Source organism: Coffea arabica, chromosome 8c (genome assembly GCF_036785885.1).
Source record: "Coffea arabica cultivar ET-39 chromosome 8c, Coffea Arabica ET-39 HiFi, whole genome shotgun sequence".
Taxonomy (NCBI): Eukaryota; Viridiplantae; Streptophyta; class Magnoliopsida; order Gentianales; family Rubiaceae; genus Coffea; species Coffea arabica.
In genome coordinates this window covers 15,791,513-15,809,806 of record NC_092325.1, presented here as the reverse complement: position 1 = coordinate 15,809,806, position 18,294 = coordinate 15,791,513, and the positions used below count along the sequence as shown (strand labels likewise).

The 18,294-nt window shown below is 40.1% G+C and overlaps 2 long non-coding RNA genes across 2 annotated transcripts; both read left to right on the top strand.

Annotated features, from left to right (window-relative positions):
- Positions 1-2,747: 2,747 nt before the first annotated feature.
- On the top strand, positions 2,748-4,608 carry LOC140013723 (uncharacterized). Its single transcript, XR_011820573.1, has 3 exons — positions 2,748-2,786; positions 3,854-3,917; positions 4,591-4,608. It is a non-coding gene; the product is annotated as an uncharacterized lncRNA (long non-coding RNA).
- A 10,111-nt stretch (positions 4,609-14,719) lies between these two features.
- LOC140013722 (uncharacterized) lies at positions 14,720-16,580 on the top strand. Its single transcript, XR_011820572.1, has 3 exons — positions 14,720-14,758; positions 15,826-15,889; positions 16,563-16,580. It is a non-coding gene; the product is annotated as an uncharacterized lncRNA (long non-coding RNA).
- Positions 16,581-18,294: the final 1,714 nt, after the last annotated feature.

Sequence of the window (18,294 nt, the reverse complement as noted above, 5' to 3'; positions counted from 1 at the left end):
TTCTTTCTTCCTTCGTTTGCATACGGCACTCACATAAATACACCAAACACATAATGTAGTTCATCCAAGACTTGATAAAGACATATATATACATGCCTTATATACATAAGAAAGGTTCAATTTACACCTCAAAGGTACACGAAGTCATATACATCAAAAGTTCAAGTTCTCGAGGAGCCTTTCAAAACTATCACTTAACTAGCTCAACTCACATCAAAACTTGTTTCCAATCATGCTCCTGTAAGGAAAACAAAACAACGGGGGTGAGCTTACGCTCGTGAGGTACCAAATGCACAATTTCATGATACAACTATTAACACATATACATAAACACCTTCATACAAACATACACATATAAAAGGATACATGTGACCCTCAAGGGCCGGTTTCCGATTGCCATACTTGATCGCACACGTTGACACTCCGTCAACCATTTAAACAAACCAAGATCCGTAGACACCACTTCGCACCATTTCCTTCCACCATTCACCCCCTATTCGGGCCCGCACGCCTCATAGTTCCAAAAAGGTAATACTCGAGTATACCACAAGGTCGAGGAGTTAACACTCCACTCGCCTATCAAGAACCCAAAGGCTCATTAACGAATCGCCCAAGCCCTTGCCGGCTCGACTCGAATAACGGTCTAAGGGTATGAGCTCAATTTCACATTAATATTAAGGCATTGCCCCATCAAATGTCAAATCATGTATATATACCACTTCACATCTAAACAATAATGGTAAATGCAAGTAAGTGGTCAAGAGCGATCAAGTACACTCTCGACCCAAATCAAGACATTTAAAATCACATAACAAGTAGGTTCATCATATACTGGTACACTCACCAAATTTTCAAGCAAGTCACACGTTTGAATCAGGTGTAGGTCTCGATCCACCGGTACGACCTAAAACAAGAGAATAACCATATTGAAGACTCAAACACAATTCAACGTACAAGCTTAACTTACTAATGCAAGTTGCTCAAAAGACAATACAATGAAACATTAAGGTGTGGAATGTGAGTAAAAGCCCAAAACTCATCCATTTCTACTCAAATCCTTCTCAATACAAAACCATCTATATTTCTAACCATTTGGACGGCATAACCCCTTAATTTCTTCACATTTCCAACCTAACCACAACCATTCAACTTATACCAATACACTTATATATCACAATTTAGTCCATTCATCCCATTTAAGCCACAATATAATCAAATACATATCAACTACTAGCATATATACCATACATAGGAAAACCCCAATTTATACCAAAACCTAAAAACCGAAAATTCCACAAATGCTGAAATTTCCTTCAATTAACCACCATTAACACACCAAGGCTCTAAATCAAGCCATATAAATCCATCACACTCAACTCAACCATGAGATATCATATAAACCAGAAAATTCCTCAATAAATAGAAAATTAACATAACTCAACCATAAGTCTTGAAATAATCCCCAAAATGGCATCTTTAATCACTATCACCTATAAATTTCATCTTACAAGCAACAAAGAAACAATTCCATATTTAATTACCTTACAAATACTTGATACAAGGTAGATGAAAGTCCCTCTCTTCAAACAAAATCCACCAAGTACTTCAAACACTCCTAGCAAGCAAGTTTTATGGAAAGATTTGGGAGATTAATGGTTGGTTTACAAGATTTGGCAAGGAAATGAAGCAAAAGTTGAAGAGCTTCTCTTTCTTTTTCTCTCTAGAGCAGCCGGCCAAGAAGGTAAGAAATGAAGAGGAATTTTGGTCAAAAATTGAATTAGTAAAGGTGTAGGAAAAGTCAAAATCCAAGGTCCAATGAAATTGCAACATTTGTCTTTCAAGCTTATCTCTTTCTTTTGTCTTACAACACTTAATTATACTAACTAACATCTAATTAACTCATAACACTAGGTAATAAAGCTTCCGTATATAAAATTTCCAAAAACTACATTTAACTGCACCGATCGTCTTAGTGGGTCCCGCAACCACTGTACACCCTTACTAGCACAGAATATAACCTAAACCCAGAAAATGATGCATGTGAGAACCCTCATTTTAAAACACAATTTCCTCAATTAATTGCCTTATTCTAGGATTTAAATCATATATTATATGCCCTTACATTAGCTTTTCTAGGTGTTACAATAATTTTCATGCATTACACTTCATTCCTTTTTACTTGAAGAAAAAAACATTTTTCTTGAATTGATTTTAATTATACACCACTTACATTTTACCAAGTGTCTTTATATTAGTGGTAGAAATCTTACATGTAGGATTATAGGTGTTAAAGAATTATTGGTGCACTTGGAAAGATTAGTTAGAAGTGTTAAAGTATTATTGGTGCACTTGGAAAGATTAGTTAGAAGTGTTAAAGTATTATTGGTGCACTTGGAAAGGTTAGTTAGAGGTGTTAAAATATTATTGGTGCATTTGGAAAGGTTAAGACACCATTAGTCAAAGATTAAGAGAGAATTGGACAAGTAAGTGGACATGTGGCAAAATCCTAGCCAAGCATCTTGTTGGAACCAAGATTAGAAGACTATATAAACTAGCCAAAGCCTTTTTTTTTCTTGAGTGCTGGCCGAAATTCTGGTTCAAGAGAGAGAGAAAAAGTGAGCCACATAATCTTGTTTTCTTACTCTAGCAAACCAAGAACAACAATCAAGAGAGAAAAAAAAAATCTGAATTAGTGAGAGAGTTGCTACAACTCCAAGTGCTTGATCCAAGCTTGAGGACTTACTTTGGTGAAGTGATTTTGGTGATTCAAGCTCACTATAAGAGAGGTATATGTTCTTTAAATCCTTGTTTTGATGATAGATCATGCACTTGAAAGTGTTAATGGCAAAGATACAAGTTGTTTGGTTGAGATGTTGAGTTAGTTTCTTGAAGTAAATAAGTAGTAGCTAGGTTTCTTAGTATGCATACCAAGTGTATGATGAAATGTTTGATTCTTGTTCATGTTTGTTTATGAGGTATTATTATGTTTTAAACCTCTTTTGAGCTAGAACTACCACTTGATATGATGATTGAGTAGAAAACATGTAAGGATGAAGATTGAACAAATGTTGAAAAGTGTAGGCTGGTTGCTTTGTCTAGGCTGGCCGGTTCTTGTAGGAGGGATTTCCCCTCAATCTTGTTGTTAAATTGTGTCCTAATCAAGCCTAATAAACTAGGTTAAATATTGGTTAAGCCTATGAGCAAGTTGGAATGGAGTTGAAGCAAGTAAAGTGGTAATTTTGAACCATTAGTAGACTGTTTTAGGACTCTTGTAGTTATGGGATCATTATGGCTACCTTAGATCGTGTTGTATATTATATTGTGAACTCCATTGATTCTAAGTGACTTGAATCCTTGTATATGATTACTTGAGGAGTGAATTGGGTGAATTTGGATCAAAACTAATGAAGTTAGCCCTAGAACTAGAGTAGTTTGGTATAGGATTAATGTTGATCCAGGGTTGGAAAAACAGCCACCTTGTCTGAATTACTGTTGTTGATAGGAGATGAACCACGGTGTGATCTTGGTACCGTTGGAAAGCCCTTCGAGTCTAGTTTCCAACGCCACTGACGGCACCTAATTTCTACTTTTCTACAGTGAGTTATGACCGTTTTCCTAAGACTGCCAGGGCATGACTGTGCAACCCGAGAAGAAATCCTTAAGCATAATTGGAACTTTTCTTTTGCCAAACTTTCATGCACCTACTAAACTTGTTTTCTCATGAACTTTTACCATAGTTTGGACCTTGTTTGCATGACGGATTAAGTAGCTTAGACTACTCACTTGGTCTCTTATTAAGCCTAACCTAGTGGGGCATGAATCTAATTGTTAACGATTTCACTCGTTGCCCTAGGTTTGGGAAACGAAGGTGACCGTAACTAAGACGTTTGACATCGATTGCTTCTTTTGATTGACAGGTGAGTGTTCCACTACCTGCTACCTGCTTATGTGAAATATTTGAATACTTGATTTACGACTGTTTGAGCCAAACTCTGATTTGATAAAGTGGAGGCGAGGGTGTACTTTATCGCACTCGTCCTCCTTCATTTTCACTGAGGCTCTGTATACTGTTATTGTGAAATGTGAATTCTCTATATGTGACTGTGCTTGAGTTGTGTGGGTGACATCCCATCAACTACTACTACTGTTTGGGTACCCAACCTCATAGGCGAGTCGGTTCTATCGAGCCAGCAAGGGCTTGGTCGAGAAGGCCGATAAACCTTGAGGACTGTTTACTGTTCACTGAAACCGGTATACTCGAGTATTACCTAACTACTGTTTATGAAGTGCGGGCCCGGTGGGGGGTTGATTGGTGGACGGAGACAGGTGAAAGTGGTGTTCTACGGACTAAATATTCTGTGTATACAAGTGTTGACGGAGTGTCAACGAAGACATTTATGATCAAGCTCAAGGGAATTTTGGCTTTTGAAAGCCACCCGTATCCTTGAATTGAATTGTGGATTAATTGTTATTGCATTAGAGGATATTTACTTGATTACTCTATGCCTTAATTTGACTATGTGTTTACTTGTTTTACTTGGAACCTCACTGAGCTTTAGCTCACCCCACTCCCTTTGTTTTCCTTAACAGATCGGGGATGGACTAACGGTCAAGAGCTTGCTTAGCTTTGTTTTGCTTGAACTTGTAAATTTTATTAAGATGACTTTACCTTTTACTGTTGTAAGCCTGAATTTCTAAGTTTGACTTATGTTATGAAATTGTAGTATGAAGTGGTAAGTGTGACTCTTAGCTTGCCATATTAAGTTTGGAAAGTTGATTGATAGTTATGTGTTATTAGGGTTGTATAATTTAATTTGAAGTTATTTTCCCAGTTATTTTGAGTTGCTAGTTCTCTGATCGACTGAGTCCCGGCGAGAGCTGGGCAGGCAGTCCGCTGATACCCTAGGGTTCGCCCTAGGGAGAGGTGGGGCTGTCACAGTTGGTATCAGAGCCTAGGTTTGAATTAGCCTGGGCAAATTAGAAATTTCCGATTTGAGGGTTATATTTCATTATTTTTCCTTAAGAGTACTAAAGTTTATCTACACTTTTGTGTAGGATGGACGGACCTAGCGGCCATAGTGATAGTCCTGTTGGTGAGAAGCCCCAAGGAGTACTCCCCATGATTAAGTATCAAATCCGGTCCGGAGGAGCTAGAGTTTATTGGAGCCCGTCAAACCGCTATAGGCGTTGCAAGTGCCGTCTTACTTATGCCTACCCTAATGAAGTAGTATTGGCGGTGGTAAAAGAGCGTAAGGAGCTTGCCAGGGATAATGCTAGGCTTGAAGCCGAAGTGAAGCAACTAAAGGAAGCCAATAAGATGCAAGCCGAGCGGCTTAAGGACCTCGAGTATGATAACGTCGAGGGCCAAGAAAGGATTGACGATCTTTGCGCACAGTTGGAGGAAACTCAAGAACGCATGGTGACTAGGACCATGAAGGTGAGGACTAGGGCGGAGTCCATTCTGAATGTTTGTGACGACCTTCTAGGAGAAGCAAGTGATGAGGCTTCTTATATGGATATTGGCTCAGAAGATGAACCTATTGAGAGTGGGGGGTCAGCTAGTCCCGCCACTGACTAGGTCTTCACCATTTGGCTAGGATAGTGGATGATTTTGACATTGTACATAGACAGGTTAGGGGATGTGGTGACCTGGTGGTTGTATAGCTCCTTTTGACTACTTGTGTTAGGTTTTGCTTGGTATGACTATATCTGTACTTTTGAGGGCTCGTACTTTCTATTGTGGTCTCGTTATCTTGTAAGTGACTACTATGCGCCTTTTAATGTATAATACTTTGACTGTTGACCTTGATCTTTGACTGTTGACTGTTGACTGTTGATCGTTGACTTTTGACCTTTGACTTTAACCTTGACTTTGACTTTATTCCGTCATTAATTTTAACTGCGGTGCATTTCACTTGCTTATCGTGATTCCAATCTTGATTTCCTATGTGACTTTTCATTATATGTAATCATCTTTCGTATATCATATTCGCTCACCCGATTAGTTGTCATACTTGGGCACTAGGCCATTGAGTAATAATGGAAACGAGACAAAGACGTACTCGGGGCCGTGGACGAGAACCCAGGCAAGTCCAAGATCAAGGGGAGGAACAAGGTTCGGTGGCGAATCAAAACCAGGAACCCCGAGGTGATGGAGGGGACCAAGTAGCAACAGCTATTAATCGAATGACTGATTTGTTGGCCCGCTTGGTTGACCAGCAGGGTCAAGTACCTGGTAACCAACAAAGGGACCCCGAAGTAGGCGAGGATAGGGCCCTGGAGCGGTTTCAAAAGTTTGCCCCTCCAAAATTTCTTGGAGGACCTGAACCCGAAGTTGCCGAGAATTGGTTCGAGCGAATGGAGGATATATTCGCCGCGTTGCATTACTCTGAAGAGAGGCAAGTTACCTTTGCCGTTTTCCAGCTGGAAGGCGCGGCCCGTTCCTGGTGGAACGTAGTAAGGGCCAAGTGGGAAAGGGAGCAAACCCCACGTACCTGGTTAAACTTCACGAGGGAATTCAATGAGAAATTCCTCCCACCCTTAATTCAGGAGAAAAGGGAGGATGAGTTCATTAAACTGCGCCAAGGCACTTCAAGTGTGGCAGAGTATGAGACGCAGTTCACCCGACTTTCCAAGTTTGCCCCAGAATTGGTGGTAAGTGAGCAAAAGCGTATAAGGTGGTTTATACAAGGTTTGAATGTAGAAATCCAAAAGGATTTGGCTGCCGCTCAAATTGACACCTTTAAGGATGCGCTTGAAAAGGCTCAACGTGTGGAGCAGGCCCGATCTCAAGTTCGGACCTTTCAGGCTAAGAAGCGTGGTGCACCCACCAGTACTCCTGGCCGAAGTGATCAGAATGTGCCACCTCCGAAGTTTGGAAAGGGTACGAGTGGAGCCCGAATTGCGGGGACACCAAGAGGTGGAGCTTCTTCTAGAGGAGCTCAAGGTGGAAGGGGACAGGGACAACAGAAAACTGTCTCCCTAGGAGTTCCCGCACCCACCACACGTGTAAGCTGTGGATATTGTGGTAAGCCAAATCATACCGAAGACAATTGCTGGAAAAAGTTGAAAAAGTGCCTTGTTTGTGGAAGTTCTGAGCACCAGATTGCCACTTGCCCTGTTAAGAATCGTGACGGGAACGTGGGTACCCAGTCGGAAAAGTCAAACCCTAAGCAACCTACCGCCAGTGCTAGTCGACCCAAAACCTCTGCTAGGGTTTTTGCTTTGGACCACCGGCGAGTTCCGGATTCATCGGAAGTAGTGGAAGGTACGATCCCTATATTCCACCGCTTAGCTAAACTTTTGATTGACCCTGGGGCAACCCATTCTTTTGTGAATCCTGCCTTTATGTGTGGTATTGCTGTGAATCCTGTTAAGTTGCCATATGATTTAGAAGTGAAAACACCCACTGGGAATCAAAGCCTGATTACCAATATGGTCTATAAAAATTGTGAGATTTGGGTAGGAGAACGGAAGTTAGTGGGTGACTTGATAAGTTTAGACCTTAAGGGATACGATGTAATTATAGGCATGGATTTGCTAGCCCGTTATAACGCCCAATTGAACTGTAAAACAAAGGTGGTAGAATTCTCGATACCCGGAGAGGCAACTTTATGGTTGGACGTGAGGGGTAGGTTAGCCTCGTCTGCACTTGTTTCGGGAATCCGAGCCAGAAAGTTGTTGAGTAAGGGGGCGCAAGGCTACTTAGCCTTCTTAATTAATACTCCTGGAGATAAAGTGAAACTGGAGGATTGTGAGGACTCGCAAAATCCTTACATATTTCTCAAAAATTCCCTTTTATTTGAAAATTATTATTTCATGTTATTCATGGTTCAATCACCCTAGAAAAGTGCCAATGACCATAGGAAATTAGGGTTTTCCTATTCGTTTTCAATTCAAGGTGAAATCGGATTTTTCGTGTAACCGTAGTATAATTATCCGGTACCGAGTAAGGATCAAATTTGGTGCTTAAGAGTGACTTTTAAGTGAGAAATAATATGTGATTAGGAGCAATGATATAAAGTTGGTGAATAGGAAGTAAAAATCCTAGTACGGGGGATTTAAGGAAAAACAGTGCGAACCGACGTGTACCGGGTACTACCGATTTAACCACCACTTGACCACCACTTTCTTACCATACAAGCTTATCACTAATTGAGCAAAATATCTTCCCTCTCATGATTACTTATTGACCAAAATATGTGGCCCAAAATGCAAGGAAAGAAAGAGAAAATTGTGTGGTTGAGGTTGAGCCAAGTGTTGGCCAAACTTGTGGTTAGAATTAAGTCTTATCTTTCTACCTTCTTATAAGACAAACTTAGCTTAATCTCCTTCATTTTATTCTTCATCTTGGCTGAGCAATAGAGGGAGAAAGGGAGAGCAAGAGAAAACAAATTCCTTCTTGATTTACACCAACCAAGTGCCAAAATCGAATTCTAAACCGATTGATTGTAAGTTTGGAAGCTTGGGAAGCTAAGGGAACCAAAAACTTCAAGAAATAGTGGAGGATCACTCTTGCAAGCCTTCTTTTTGAGGTATAAAATCTGATCTATGGCTTTGATCCTTTTATTCTTGTTTAAGATGTTAAATAGTCCATGTTTTGGGTTTGATTACAAGTGATGCAAGTTGTTGTGGTGATTTTTGGATGAAATATGTAAGTTAGAGTTTGATTAATTTCTGCCTAAACTTGTTGTATGGTTAGTATATGTTGTATATAAGGTTATATAGGGGGTTTTGGTAGCAAGTGTATCAAGAAATTAAGAAAACTATCATTGAAACCAAAAGATTTCAGATTTCTGGAAATTTTCATCCTATTCTGTCCGAATTTGAATCCCTATGTTAGAGGCCGAATTGGCCTTAGGTCAAAGAAGGAAAGTTGTAGAGAATGGTATTTTATAGGTGCCTACAAAATTTCAGCTCAATCGGAGCAACGTAAGATGTAAAAAGTCCAAAATACCCTTACTGTTTTAAGTATTTCCCAAGCAGTCCGTGTGATCAGTTAAGTCCAGTTTATCACATTTTTCGACTAGGATCCATTCTGATTTACCATTTTTCCAAAACATGAAAGTTGTAGTATTCTGAATTAGCTTTCAAATGCCTCTAAGAACACCTGATTCGGACTTGTGTACTCTGAGATATGTCCATTACAGTGTTCTACGTTTAAACAGCCGACGAATTGGTTTCTGGTTTAGTAATTTGCGAATTTGACTAAGTTACATTAGGAACTGGACTAAGAGACCTTCATGAATGTTGTAGCCCTGTGTCTTAGCTTCGAAACGGCATAATTTTCATCCCAATCTGATAAGTGTAACTCCGGTTGTGACCATTATGCATGAACCCGTCAAAACTGTCTTTTGTCAAATTGCATTTCCGCACTTGTTATTACTTTGATTTTTGTTCTTATATTGTCTTGAGCCTATGAAATGGCTATTATGATGAGTTTGTGCTGTACATGACTTTGGGTTTGGCTGAAAAAAAAATCATGAAGCCATAAATGGCTGAAAAATTAGGTAAACACAAAGGGCATGCTGCCCAAATTTTCGCCCGAAAGCTAAGTTCTATTTGAACTTGTATAATACTATGACCGTTTTTCCATCTTAAAAACACGATCCTTCTTCAATTGGAAACTCCAAATGTTTACTTACTCTTACCAAATAAAGAGGAGTAGTTTAGGATTTTCTTGAGTATTTTGTCCTCTCTTTTTCATGAATTTCATTGAGACAATTAGTCTACAATATCTACTTGAATATGAGATACGTTTCAACCATATAAACGATTCCAAAAACGGTATTTCTTAGTCTATCTAGTTGGATTTTGACTTGTCTTTAGTTCAAGTGTTTCCATTAGAAAATTTTATAACCCTTTTGAGTTTGGTTTTATGTGTGGTCTATGAAACCCTAGTTATTTTTGTCCACGGGTCCAAATGTCCTCGTTCCACTTTAAAGTCTTTTATTACGTTCTACTCATCATTCGTCGAGCCTCTTTGATTGCACCTAATTGGTTGTGATAAATGAGCTGTAATATTCTTTTCGTTTAATCTTAGGTTTTCTCGGTGATTAAAGATAATATCCGGAGAGATATTTTGCCATTGTTTTTCATACGTAGGTGAGTGTTCTATATACGTTTTGTTTCTATGACTATGTGGATTGTTGGGTCTATGTGATTATTTGTGACTATTTGATTAAATGTTACTTGTTTTCTATGATTTCTAAAATGAACTTTTTCTAGGTGAGTGTGTATTTTATCGCACTCGACCTAAATAAATATGAAATTTTCAATGATTTAATGATGGAAACATTAGTTGCGCATGATGTAAGCCTTTTGGCTGAATTGGGCCCTGCCCTTCGTTACCGATCGACTCGAGCCAGAAGCGGACTCGGTCGGGCGATATGGTGACCTTGGGTGAATTTGGTATACTCGAGTATTACCTTGTAGTCCGGCTACGTCCGGATGGGTGGAGTCCGGCCAATGTCCGGATGGGTGGAGTCCGGTCAACGTCCGGAAAAGGGGATGAACGAACAAAAGGATGAACGAGGGATTCTACTTACAAAAAATGTATTTTCAAACGATTGGAGGAATAAGGGGAAATGTCAGGGGAACGAACGAACAAACAAATAGCTCCTCGTGAGCCTGTATCCTTTTAATGAATGTATTATCATTGCTTTATATTGAACATGTTTTCTGGATTAAATGTTATTACATGACTAATGTTCCTTGTTTAATTACTTGTTTATATACATAGAACCTCACTGGGCTTTTTAGCTCATACCACGTCAATTGTTTTCCTTAGCAGGGGAAGGCGAGCAAGGACGAGCGTTCTGTATAGTCTAGTTGATCTAGTTCTTTGGCCTTGTAATGGTTCTCGCCCTAGTGCTTGGCACGGGCTGGTTGTATGAGGAATGAGAACCCTTGTATATTCGATGTTTGTACTTGAATGGTAAAAACTTTGAAGACTTCTGGTGTGTAGAAGTTTCTTATCTTTTACTTGAGCATCTATTGTCTATGGATGTATATACATGATTTGAGTTCCATAGTGAGTGAGTCCTGGCGAGAGCTGGGCAGGCGACCCGCTGAACCCTGGGGTACGCCCTAGGGGGAAGTGGGGCCGTCACAAGGATGTTGTAGTAGTGAATGAATTTCCTGATGTCTTTCCCGATGAGTTGAAATCGATGCCATCAGAAAGGGAAATAGAATTTAAGATCGATTTAGTACCTGGAACTGCTCCCATTGCAAAAACGCCATACCGAATGGCCCCTGCCGAACTTAAAGAGTTGAAACTGCAGTTACAAGATCTGTTAGAACGAGGGTTTATTCGAGAAAGTGAGTCACCGTGGGGGGCACCAGTGTTATTTGTTAAGAAAAAGGATGGTAGTTTAAGACTGTGCATTGACTATCGTGGCCTAAATGATGTTACGGTGAAAAATAAATATCCCTTACCACACATTGATGAATTGTTTGACCAACTACAAGGGGCAGTAGTTTTCTCTAAGTTGGACTTGAGGCAAGGCTACTACCAGTTACGAATTAGGCAAGAGGATATACCGAAGACTGCCTTTAATTCCAGATATGGTCATTTTGAGTTCGCTGTGATGCCTTTTGGTTTAACGAATGCCCCTGCTGCATTTATGGATTTAATGCATCGAGTCTTTAAACCCTACTTGGATCAATTTGTTGTAGTATTTATCAATGATATTTTGGTGTATTCCAAGACTCGAGAGGAACACGAACGGCATTTGAGGATAGTTTTACGGACCTTAAGGGAACATCAGTTATTTGCCAAGTTTAGCAAATGCGAGTTTTGGTTGGAGCAAATTTCTTTTCTAGGGCATATAATATCTAAAGATGGAATTTCTGTGGATCCAGTGAAAGTGGAGGCTGTAGCTGAGTGGAAACACCCGGAAACCCCGACTGAGGTCCGTAGTTTTCTAGGTTTAGCCGGGTATTACCGTCGGTTTATCAAAGATTTCTCCAAGTTAGCCGGTCCTTTAACCGACCTGACCAAAAAGCATGGTCAATTTGTCTGGAATTCTAAGTGTGAATCGAGTTTTCGGGAATTGAAGAAAAGATTAACGTCGGCACCTGTTTTAGCTTTACCAAATGGGAGAGATAGTTTTACGGTATATACGGACGCCTCAAGGGAAGGTTTGGGGTGTGTTCTAATGCAAAACGGGAGTGTAATTTCCTATGCCTCTAGGAAGTTAAAACCCCACGAGCGAAATTACCCCACTCATGACTTAGAACTGGCCGCTGTAGTTTTTGCATTAAAGAAGTGGAGGCATTACTTATATGGAGTGACGTTTGAGGTGTATACCGACCATAAGAGTTTGAAATACCTATTCTCTCGGAAGGAGTTAAACTTGAGACAGCGTCGGTGGGTGGAATTTCTTGAGGATTATGACTGTACAATTAACTATCACCCAGGCAAGGCTAATGTTGTAGCGGACGCTTTAAGCCGACAAGTGCAAATAGCTGGATTGATGGCTAAGGAATGGAATTTGCTGAAGGAAGTGAGTGAATGGAACCCGCGATTAGACCGACAGAGGGTAATTTTCTGCAATATTACAGTAAGATCTGAATTGTTGGACCGCATTAAAGAAGCTCAAAGGAATGACCGGATGGTGCAAAAGTGGACAGAAAAAGTACAAAAAGGAGAGTTACAAGACTTTACCGTGAGTTCCGAAGGTATCTTAAAATTTCGTGATCGGATAGTGGTACCACAAGATGAAGTGATAAAAAGGGATATTTTGGAAGAGGCACATCGGTCCAGGTATACAGTACATCCTGGGAGTAGTAAAATGTATCAAGATTTGAAAAGGTTGTATTGGTGGGATAAGATGAAGAAAGAAATTGCTCAGTTTGTCCAAAAATGTTTGGTGTGCCAACAAGTGAAAGCTGAGCATCAAAAGCCTTCAGGTCTTCTGCAACCTCTGGAGATCCCCGAGTGGAAATGGGAACATATTACTATGGATTTCGTATCAGGATTACCCCGTACCCAGAAAGGTCACGACGCCGTTTGGGTAATAGTAGACAGGTTGACCAAGTCTGCTCATTTCTTACCCGTAAATATGAAATATTCTATGGAGAAATTGGCCCAACTATACATGGATGAGATTGTGAGGTTACATGGAATCCCTGTAAGCATTGTGTCTGATAGAGACCCACGATTTGTGTCTCGTTTTTGGCAACAATTACAAGGAACCTTAGGGACCAAGCTGAACTTTAGTACTACCTATCATCCCCAAACTGATGGACAATCGGAGAGGACCATTCAGACACTTGAAGACATGTTGAGGACCTGTATTCTAGAGTTTGGTGGAAGTTGGGGACAATACATGGTTCTGGTTGAATTTGCATACAATAATAGTTACCATTCTTCAATACAAATGGCACCGTATGAAGCTCTCTATGGAAGAAAGTGCCGATCACCAATATTTTGGGATGAAGTAGGAGAGAGAAGAGTTTTAGACCCAGTTGCAGTACCATGGATCGAGGATGCGTATGAGAAAGTGAAAGTGATACGTCAGAGGCTTCAGACAGCGCAAAGTCGACAAAAGAGTTACGCTGATAATCGACGAAAGGACTTGGAGTTTGAGATTGGGGACAAGGTATTCTTGAAGGTTACGCCACTTCGAAGTCTCACGGCAGGAAAAGGAAAGAAGCTTCATCCAAGATACGTAGGACCATTCAAAATCCTTCAACGAGTTGGAAACGTGGCATATCGATTGGAGTTACCAACAAGTCTATCCAGGGTTCATGATGTATTTCACGTGTCCATGTTGAAAAAGTATTATCCAGATCCCACTCATATACTGAAGCCAGAGGAAATTGACATTGATGAATCTTTGACCTACGAGGAAAGACCAGTGCAAATCTTAGATCGAAAAGTGAAGGAATTGAGGACTAAGCAAATACCCTTGGTAAAGGTCTTGTGGAGAAACCATGAGGTGGAGGAGGCTACTTGGGAAGTGGAAGAGGACATTCGCGCCAAATACCCTAAGCTATTCAATGATGAAGGTGAGAATTTCGAGGACGAAATTCTTTAAGGGGGAGAGAGTGTGAGAACCCTCATTTTAAAACACAATTTCCTCAATTAATTGCCTTATTCTAGGATTTAAATCATATATTATATGCCCTTACATTAGCTTTTCTAGGTGTTACAATAATTTTCATGCATTACACTTCATTCCTTTTTACTTGAAGAAAAAAACATTTTTCTTGAATTGATTTTAATTATACACCACTTACATTTTACCAAGTGTCTTTATATTAGTGGTAGAAATCTTACATGTAGGATTATAGGTGTTAAAGAATTATTGGTGCACTTGGAAAGATTAGTTAGAAGTGTTAAAGTATTATTGGTGCACTTGGAAAGATTAGTTAGAAGTGTTAAAGTATTATTGGTGCACTTGGAAAGGTTAAGACACCATTAGTCAAAGATTAAGAGAGAATTGGACAAGTAAGTGGACATGTGGCAAAATCCTAGCCAAGCATCTTGTTGGAACCAAGATTAGAAGACTATATAAACTAGCCAAAGCCTTTTTTTTTCTTGAGTGCTGGCCGAAATTCTGGTTCAAGAGAGAGAGAAAAAGTGAGCCACATAATCTTGTTTTCTTACTCTAGCAAACCAAGAACAACAATCAAGAGAGAAAAAAAAAATCTGAATTAGTGAGAGAGTTCCTACAACTCCAAGTGCTTGATCCAAGCTTGAGGACTTACTTTGGTGAAGTGATTTTGGTGATTCAAGCTCACTATAAGAGAGGTATATGTTCTTTAAATCCTTGTTTTGATGATAGATCATGCACTTGAAAGTGTTAATGGCAAAGATACAAGTTGTTTGGTTGAGATGTTGAGTTAGTTTCTTGAAGTAAATAAGTAGTAGCTAGGTTTCTTAGTATGCATACCAAGTGTATGATGAAATGTTTGATTCTTGTTCATGTTTGTTTATGAGGTATTATTATGTTTTAAACCTCTTTTGAGCTAGAACTACCACTTGATATGATGATTGAGTAGAAAACATGTAAGGATGAAGATTGAACAAATGTTGAAAAGTGTAGGCTGGTTGCTTTGTCTAGGCTGGCCGGTTCTTGTAGGAGGGATTTCCCCTCAATCTTGTTGTTAAATTGTGTCCTAATCAAGCCTAATAAACTAGGTTAAATATTGGTTAAGCCTATGAGCAAGTTGGAATGGAGTTGAAGCAAGTAAAGTGGTAATTTTGAACCATTAGTAGACTGTTTTAGGACTCTTGTAGTTATGGGATCATTATGGCTACCTTAGATCGTGTTGTATATTATATTGTGAACTCCATTGATTCTAAGTGACTTGAATCCTTGTATATGATTACTTGAGGAGTGAATTGGGTGAATTTGGATCAAAACTAATGAAGTTAGCCCTAGAACTAGAGTAGTTTGGTATAGGATTAATGTTGATCCAGGGTTGGAAAAACAGCCACCTTGTCTGAATTACTGTTGTTGATAGGAGATGAACCACGGTGTGATCTTGGTACCGTTGGAAAGCCCTTCGAGTCTAGTTTCCAACGCCACTGACGGCACCTAATTTCTACTTTTCTACAGTGAGTTATGACCGTTTTCCTAAGACTGCCAGGGCATGACTGTGCAACCCGAGAAGAAATCCTTAAGCATAATTGGAACTTTTCTTTTGCCAAACTTTCATGCACCTACTAAACTTGTTTTCTCATGAACTTTTACCATAGTTTGGACCTTGTTTGCATGACGGATTAAGTAGCTTAGACTACTCACTTGGTCTCTTATTAAGCCTAACCTAGTGGGGCATGAATATAATTGTTAACGATTTCACTCGTTGCCCTAGGTTTGGGAAACGAAGGTGACCGTAACTAAGACGTTTGACATCGATTGCTTCTTTTGATTGACAGGTGAGTGTTCCACTACCTGCTACCTGCTTATGTGAAATATTTGAATACTTGATTTACGACTGTTTGAGCCAAACTCTGATTTGATAAAGTGGAGGCGAGGGTGTACTTTATCGCACTCGTCCTCCTTCATTTTCACTGAGGCTCTGTATACTGTTATTGTGAAATGTGAATTCTCTATATGTGACTGTGCTTGAGTTGTGTGGGTGACATCCCATCAACTACTACTACTGTTTGGGTACCCAACCTCATAGGCGAGTCGGTTCTATCGAGCCAGCAAGGGCTTGGTCGAGAAGGCCGATAAACCTTGAGGACTGTTTACTGTTCACTGAAACCGGTATACTCGAGTATTACCTAACTACTGTTTATGAAGTGCGGGCCCGGTGGGGGGTTGATTGGTGGACGGAGACAGGTGAAAGTGGTGTTCTACGGACTAAATATTCTGTGTATACAAGTGTTGACGGAGTGTCAACGAAGACATTTATGATCAAGCTCAAGGGAATTTTGGCTTTTGAAAGCCACCCGTATCCTTGAATTGAATTGTGGATTAATTGTTATTGCATTAGAGGATATTTACTTGATTACTCTATGCCTTAATTTGACTATGTGTTTACTTGTTTTACTTGGAACCTCACTGAGCTTTAGCTCACCCCACTCCCTTTGTTTTCCTTAACAGATCGGGGATGGACTAACGGTCAAGAGCTTGCTTAGCTTTGTTTTGCTTGAACTTGTAAATTTTATTAAGATGACTTTACCTTTTACTGTTGTAAGCCTGAATTTCTAAGTTTGACTTATGTTATGAAATTGTAGTATGAAGTGGTAAGTGTGACTCTTAGCTTGCCATATTAAGTTTGGAAAGTTGATTGATAGTTATGTGTTATTAGGGTTGTATAATTTAATTTGAAGTTATTTTCCCAGTTATTTTGAGTTGCTAGTTCTCTGATCGACTGAGTCCCGGCGAGAGCTGGGCAGGCAGTCCGCTGATACCCTAGGGTTCGCCCTAGGGAGAGGTGGGGCTGTCACAATGTAAAATTCATATTTTCTCATAAAATTCCCCAGAAAACCCACATATAAAAGAAAACCCTAAAATTAGGTCCAAAAGCCCAAAATAAATGCTTGGAAAATAAGAAAATTTTCGGGGTCTCACACTCTCTCCCCCTTAAAGAATTTCGTCCTCGAAATTCTCACTTGAATCACTAAACAGTTCGGGATATCTGGTTTTCATCTCATTTTCCATCTCCCAGGTTGCCTCCTCGACTCCATGGTTCTTCCATAGAACTTTCACCAGTGGAATTTGCTTATTCCTCAGCTCCTTAACTTTCCTATCAAGCACTTGCACAGGTTTTTCTGCGTAAGTAAGGGTCTCATCAATTTCAATCTCTTCCGGCTGGACAATATGGGTTGGATCAGGATAATACTTTTTGAGCATAGACACATGAAATACATCATGAATCCGTGACAAGCTCGGCGGCAACTCAAGTCGGTATGCTACTTTTCCAACCCGTTGAAGGATCGGAAACGGTCCTACGAATCGGGGTTGGAGTTTCTTTCCTCTGCCGGCAGTAACACTCCGTAACGGTGTAATCTTCAAGAATACTTGGTCTCCTACTTCAAACTCCAGATCCTTCCTTCGATTATCGGCGTAGCTCTTCTGGCGACTTTGGGCTGTCTGGAGTCTTTGACGGATTAACTTAATCTTTTCTTGTGCATCCTCCATCCAAGGGACAATAGTAGGGTCTAGGATCCTTTTCTCTCCCACTTCATCCCAATATATCGGTGAACGGCACTTTCGCCCATAAAGGGCTTCGTACGGTGCCATTTGGATTGATGAATGGTAGCTGTTATTATAGGCGAACTCTACTAATGTCATGTGCTGTCCCCAATTACCCCCGAAATCTAAAATACTCGTTCGTAACATATCTTCGAGAGTCTGAATCGTCCGCTCCGACTGTCCATCCGTCTGAGGATGATAGGTAGTACTCAAATTCAACTTCGTCCCTAAGGTCTCTTGAAACTTTTGCCAAAATCTAGACACGAAGCGAGGGTTTCGGTCGGAAACAATGCTCACAGGCACTCCATGCAATCTCACAATCTCCTCCAGATACACTCGAGCTAACTTATCCATGGAATACTTCATATTCACAGGCAAGAAATGAGCCGACTTGGTCAATCGATCAACGATCACCCAAACGGCATCATGTCCTTTTTGAGTTCTAGGTAGTCCAGATACGAAATCCATGGTAATATGTTCCCATTTCCATTCAGGAATCTCCAGCGGTTGCAGCAATCCCGAAGGCTTCTGATGTTCAGCCTTAACTTGCTGACACACTAGGCAGGTTTGCACGTACTGAGCTATCTCTCTCTTCATCTTGTCCCACCAGTACAATTGCCGCAAGTCACGATACATC